Genomic DNA, 6,318 nt, shown 5'->3' with positions numbered 1-6,318 from the left:
TCTAACCACTAGGCTACCTACCGCAACTACACTCTAACCACTACCCTACCTGCCTCCTCTACACTCTAACCACTAGGCTACCTACCTCCTCTACACTCTAACCACTAGGCTACCTACCTCCTCTACAGTCTAACCACTAGGCTACCTACCTCCTCTACACTCTAACCACTAGGCTACCTACGCCCCTACACTCTAACCACTAGGCTTACCTGCCTCCTCTACACTAACCTCTAGGCTACCTACCGCCCCTACACTCTAACCACTAGGCTACCTACCTCCTCTACACTCTAACCACTAAGCTTCCTGCCTCATCTACACTCTAACCACTAGGCTACCTGCCTCCTCTATACTCTAACCACTAGGCTACCTGCCTCCTCTACACTCTAACCACTAGGCTACCTGCCTTCTCTACACTCTAACCACTAGGCTACCTGCCTCCTCTACACTCTAACCACTAGGCTACCTACCGCCCCTACACCCTAACACCTAGGCTACCTGCCTCCTCTACACTCTAACCACTAGGCTACCTACCGGCCCTACACTCTAACCACTAGGCTACCTGCCTCCTCTACACTCTAACCACTAGGCTACCTACCTCCTCTACACTCTAACCACTAGGCTACCTACCGCCCCTACACTCTAACCACTAGACTACCTACCGCCCCTACACTCTAACCACTAGGCTACCTGCCTCCTCTACACTCTAACCACTAGGCTACCTGCCTCCTCTACACTCTAACCACTAGGCTACCTGCCTCCTCTACACTCTAACCACTAGGCTACCTACCGCCCCTACACTCTAACCATTAGGCTACCTTCCGCCCCTACACTCTAACGGATAGGCTACCTACCCCCTCTACACTCTAACCACTAGGCTACCTGGTCCATGTAGCCTACACAGTGTTTATCTTTTAAAACAGGCATCTGGGTTTTCATTTGAAACGTCGTTATGCTATTTGCTTGTTATGCTAAGAAATGGGCTCTTGTGTTTAGCAGAGATCTTGTGTTTAGCAGAGATCTTGTGTTTAGCAGAGATCTTGTGTTTAGCAGAGATATTGTGTTTAGCAGAGATCTTGTGTTTAGCAGAGATCTTGCGTTTAGCAGAGATCTTGCGTTTAGCAGAGATCTTGTGTTTAGCAAAGATCTTGTGTTTAGCAGAGATCTTGTGTTTAGCAGAGATCTTGTGTTTTGCAGAGATCTTGTGTTTAGCAGAGCTCTTGTGTTTAGCAGAGATCTTGTGTTTAGCAGAGATATTGTGTTTAGCAGAGATCTTGTGTTTAGCAGAGATCTTGCGTTTAGCAGAGATCTTGCGTTTAGCAGAGATCTTGTGTTTAGCAGAGATCTTGTGTTTAGCAGAGATCTTGTGTTTAGCAGAGATCTTGTGTCTAGCAGAGCTCTTGTGTTTAGCAGAGATCTTGTGTTTCGCAGAGATCTTGTGTTTCGCAGAGCTCTTGTGTTTAGCAGAGATCTTGTGTTTAGCAGAGCTCTTGTGTTTAGCAGAGATCTTGTGTTTAGTGTTTAGCAGAGATCTTGTGTTTAGCAGAGATCTTGTGTTTAGCAGAGCTCTTGTGTTTAGCAGAGCTCTTGTGTTTAGCAGAGATCTTGTGTTTAGCAGAGATCTTGTGTTTAGCAGAGATCTTGTGTTTAGCAGAGCTCTTGTGTTTAGCAGAGATCTTGTGTTTAGCAGAGATCTTGTGTTTCTCAGAGATCTTGTGTTTCTCAGAGATCTTGTGTTTAGCAGAGATCTTGTGTTTAGCAGTTTAGTAGCGATTGTTTTGGGAAACTGCTCGGACATTTAACGATGCTCCCGTGAAGGTTCTGATCCCCCACCCATCTCCATTTCCTCCCGTGAAGGTTCTGATCCCCCACCCATCTCCATTTCCTCCCGTGAAGGTTCTGATCCCCCACCCATCTCCATTTCCTCCCGTGAAGGTTCTGATCCCCCACCCCTCTCCATTTCCTCCCGTGAAGGTTCTGATCCCCCACCCCTCTCCATTTCCTCCCATGAAGGTTCTGATCCCCCGCCCCTCTCCATTTCCTCCCGTGAAGGTTCTGATCCCCCGCCCCTCTCCATTTCCTCCCGTGAAGATTCTGATCCCCCACCCATCTCCATTTCCTCCCGTGAAGGTTCTGATCCCCCGCCATCTCCATTTCCTCCCGTGAAGGGTCTGATCCCCCGCCATCTCCATTTCCTCCCGTGAAGGGTCTGATCCCCCGCCATCTCCATTTCCTCCCGTGAAGGGTCTGATCCCCCGCCATCTCCATTTCCTCCCGTGAAGGGTCTGATCCCCCGCCATCTCCATTTCCTCCCGTGAACGGTCTGATCCCCCGCCATCTCCATTTCCTCCCGTGAAGGGTCTGATCCCCCGCCATCTCCATTTCATCCCATGAAGGTTCTGATCCCCCACCCCTCTCCATTTCCTCCCGTGAAGGTTCTGATCCCCCACCCCTCTCCATTTCCTCCCGTGAAGGTTCTGATCCCCACCCCTCTCCATTTCCTCCCGTGAAGGTTCTGATCCCCCACCCCTCTTCATTTCCTCCCGTGAAGGTTCTGATCCCCCACCCCTCTCCATTTCCTCCCGTGAAGGTTCTTACGATGAACGTAGCCTTAAGAGGCTTTTGGGAAACCGGGCCATGGACCAGTCTGAAACCCCCTGGATCTGATCCCCCGACCCTCTCCATTTCCTCTCCGAAATGCCTCTTCTCTAGCCTTCATACAAGCTGTTAACAAGCCACTGGTTAACTTCCTGTCTGCCATAATCATCCATCTATTGAACTACTTGTTTTGAGTTTTTCAAAAATTGCCTGTCAATTATTTTTACTCCTTCACTTTTAAAGGACTTTTTGTCATAAAAATCACTCTAAAAGTTTAATAAATTATTATTATTATTATTTATTCAACAATCCAAAAGTTTATCAGTACGGAGAGAAGCTTCGAGTTTCAAAGCACACCTAAACCCCTCCAGGAGTACGTACTCTTGGAAGATGTATTAGACTCAGATAAACCACTCTGTACCTGTACCCCCTGTATATAGCCTCCACATTGACTCTGTACCTGTACCCCCTGTATATAGCCTCCACATTGACTCTGTACCGGTACCCCCTGTATATAGCCTCCACATTGACTCTGTACCGGTACCCCCTGTATATAGCCTCCACATTGACTCTGTACCTGTACCCCCTGTATATAGTCTCCACATTGACTCTGTACTGGTACCCCCTGTATATAGCCTCCACATTGACTCTGTACCGGTACCCCCTGTATATAGCCTCCACACTGACTCTGTACCGGTACCCCCTGTATATAGCCTCCACACTGACTCTGTACCGGTACCCCCTGTATATAGCCTCCACACTGACTCTGTACCGGTACCCCCTGTATATAGCCTCCACATTGACTCTGTACCGTAACACCCTTTATATAGCCTCCACACTGACTCTGTACCGGTACCCCCTGTATATAGCCTCCACACTGACTCTGTACCGGTACCCGCTGTATATAGCCTCCACATTGACTCTGTACCGATACCCCCTGTATATAGCCTCCACACTGACTCTGTACCATTACCCCCTGTATATAGCCTCCACACTGACTCTGTATCGGTACCCCCTGTATATAGCCTCCACATTGACTCTGTACCGGTACCCCTGTATATAGCCTCCACACTGACTCTGTACCATTACCCCCTGTATATAGCCTCCACACTGACTCTGTACCGGTACCCCCTGTATATAGCCTCCACACTGACTCTGTACCGGTACCCCCTGTATATAGCCTCCACACTGACTCTGTACCGGTACCCCCTGTATATAGCCTCCACATTGACTCTGTACCGGTACCCCCTGTATATAGCCTCCACACTGACTCTGTACCGGTACCCCCTGTATATAGTCTCCACATTGACTCTGTACCGGTACCCCCTGTATATAGCCTCCACATTGACTCTGTACCGGTACCCCCCTGTATATAGTCTCCACATTGACTCTGTACCATAATACCCTGTATATAGCCTCCACATTGACTCTGTACCGTAATACCCTGTATATAGCCTCCACATTGACTCTGTACCGTAATACCCTGTATATAGCCTCCACATTGACTCTGTACCGTAATACCCTGTATATAGCCTCCACATTGACTCTGTACCGTAATACCCTGTATATAGCCTCCACACTGACTCTGTACCGTAATACCCTGTATATAGCCTCCACATTGACTCTGTACCGTAATACCCTGTATATAGCCTCCACACTGACTCTGTACCGGTACCCCCTGTATATAGCCTCCACATTGACTCTGTACCGGTACCCCCTGTATATAGCCTCCACATTGACTCTGTACCGGTACCCCCTGTATATAACCTCCACATTGACTCTGTACCGGTACCCCCTGTATATAGCCTCCACACTGACTCTGTATCGGTACCCCCTGTATATAGCCTCCACATTGACTCTGTACCGGTACCCCCTGTATATAGCCTCTACACTGACTCTGTACCGGTACCCCCTGTATATAGCCTCCACATTGACTCTGTACTGGTACCCCCTGTATATAGCCTCCACACTGACTCTGTACCGGTACCCCCTGTATATAGCCTCCACACTGACTCTGTACCGGTACCCCCTGTATATAGCCTCCACATTGACTCTGTACCGTAACACCCTTTATATAGCCTCCACACTGACTCTGTACCGGTACCCCCTGTATATAGCCTCCACACTGACTCTGTACCGGTACCCGCTGTATATAGCCTCCACATTGACTCTGTACCGATACCCCCTGTATATAGCCTCCACACTGACTCTGTACCATTACCCCCTGTATATAGCCTCCACACTGACTCTGTATCGGTACCCCCTGTATATAGCCTCCACATTGACTCTGTACCGGTACCCCCTGTATATAGCCTCCACACTGACTCTGTACCATTACCCCCTGTATATAGCCTCCACACTGACTCTGTACCGGTACCCCCTGTATATAGCCTCCACATTGACTCTGTACCAGTACCCCCTGTATATAGCCTCCACACTGACTCTGTACCGGTACCCCCTGTATATAGCCTCCACACTGACTCTGTACCGGTACCCCCTGTATATAGCCTCCACACTGACTCTGTACCGGTACCCCCTGTATATAGCCTCCACATTGACTCTGTACCGGTACCCCCTGTATATAGCCTCCACACTGACTCTGTACCGGTACCCCCTGTATATAGTCTCCACATTGACTCTGTACCGGTACCCCCTGTATATAGCCTCCACATTGACTCTGTACCGGTACCCCCCTGTATATAGTCTCCACATTGACTCTGTACCATAATACCCTGTATATAGCCTCCACATTGACTCTGTACCGTAATACCCTGTATATAGCCTCCACATTGACTCTGTACCGTAATACCCTGTATATAGCCTCCACATTGACTCTGTACCGTAATACCCTGTATATAGCCTCCACATTGACTCTGTACCGTAATACCCTGTATATAGCCTCCACACTGACTCTGTACCGTAATACCCTGTATATAGCCTCCACATTGACTCTGTACCGTAATACCCTGTATATAGCCTCCACACTGACTCTGTACCGGTACCCCTGTATATAGCCTCCACATTGACTCTGTACCGGTACCCCTGTATATAGCCTCCACATTGACTCTGTACCGGTACCCCCTGTATATAACCTCCACATTGACTCTGTACCGGTACCCCCTGTATATAGCCTCCACACTGACTCTGTATCGGTACCCCCTGTATATAGCCTCCACATTGACTCTGTACCGGTACCCCCTGTATATAGCCTCTACACTGACTCTGTACCGGTACCCCCTGTATATAGCCTCCACATTGACTCTGTACCGGTACCCCTGTATATAGCCTCCACACTGACTCTGTACCGGTACCCCTGTATATAGCCTCCACATTGACTCTGTACCGGTACCCCTGTATATAGCCTCCACATTGACTCTGTACCGGTACCCCCTGTATATAGCCTCCACATTGACTCTGTACCGGTACCCCCTGTATATAGCCTCCACACTGACTCTGTACTGGTACCCCTGTATATAGCCTCCACATTGACTCTGTACCGGTACCCCCTGTATATAGCCTCCACATTGACTCTGTACCGTACCCCTGTATATAGCCTCCACATTGACTCTGTACCGGTACCCCTGTATATAGCCTCCACATTGACTCTGTACCGGTACCCCTGTATATAGCCTCCACACTGACTCTGTACCGGTACCCCTGTATATAGCCTCCACATTGACTCTGTACCGGTACCCCTGTATATAGCCTCCACACTGACTCTGT

The sequence above is a fragment of the Oncorhynchus gorbuscha genome, linkage group LG11, assembly GCF_021184085.1.
Source record: "Oncorhynchus gorbuscha isolate QuinsamMale2020 ecotype Even-year linkage group LG11, OgorEven_v1.0, whole genome shotgun sequence".
Taxonomy (NCBI): domain Eukaryota; kingdom Metazoa; phylum Chordata; class Actinopteri; order Salmoniformes; family Salmonidae; genus Oncorhynchus; species Oncorhynchus gorbuscha.
The sequence above is the reverse complement of the archived record's forward strand: the minus strand, read 5'-3'. Positions refer to the sequence as shown.